Below are 919 nucleotides of genomic sequence, written 5' to 3'. Positions count from 1 at the left end.
GTTCTCCACATCAAAGACCCCAGAGACATCTTTTCAGAATCTAGGGTCTACAAGGTTATGTGCTCTTGAGGTACTCCATACATAGGTGAAACTAGTCGCTCCTTTAACACTAGAATCAAGGAGCATGTTGTTGACATTAAGCACGAGCGTGTTCTCAAATCTTCTTTAGCGAAGCATTATTCCACTACCAAGCATCACATTTGCTTAGAGGACACCCATATTGTGTGCAAGGAGGATAACCTCTTCAAAAGGAAGTTCAAAGAGGCCATTGAAATCAACAACAACCCCACTAACCTCAATCAAGATGAAGGATGGAGGTTAAGCATTTCATGGCGTCCGTTGTTATCCTCCCTTCGCAACCCCCCTATTCGTGACCCTTCATCCTAGTCTTCGCCTCCTCCCCTTCTTTTCGCTTCATCCCTTATCCTCCCCCTTTGCCTCGTTCACTCTTTGTGCTCCCCTCTCTCTCTCTCTCTTTCTCTCTCCCTCTCTCCCTCTCTCTCTCATGTGGTCTCTCTTCTTTGTGTTGGTGGGTGCATTCTTTCACACTTTCACACACACTCTGGTCCTTTCTTTCGTTTCACTCCCATTTACTCTTCTTTTAGTTCTTTAGCCTTTTTCTCTTGCTCTTTGTCGGGCATCATCCTACATTCTTGTTCCTTTCTTATAAGCATATAGGTTTTTCCTTTGACTCCCTTTATTTTTTATGTTGTGTCACACGCATACACTCATTTTAATTTCTTATGCATTTCTTTGTATCTAGGTTTATATTCACACGCACGCGCGCACACACACACACACACACACACACAGAGTTGTGTGTGTGTGTGTGTGTGTGTGTGTGTGTGTGTGTGTGTATTAGATAAATATAGTAGATACACAAATATCTTAGAGTAGTTTATTTATATATATCGTTCCA

The sequence above is a fragment of the Cupressus sempervirens genome, chromosome 2, assembly GCF_028749045.1.
Source record: "Cupressus sempervirens isolate cs-2001-9-10 chromosome 2, ASM2874904v1, whole genome shotgun sequence".
NCBI lineage: Eukaryota > Viridiplantae > Streptophyta > Pinopsida > Cupressales > Cupressaceae > Cupressus > Cupressus sempervirens.
This window is presented reverse-complemented; position numbering follows the sequence as displayed.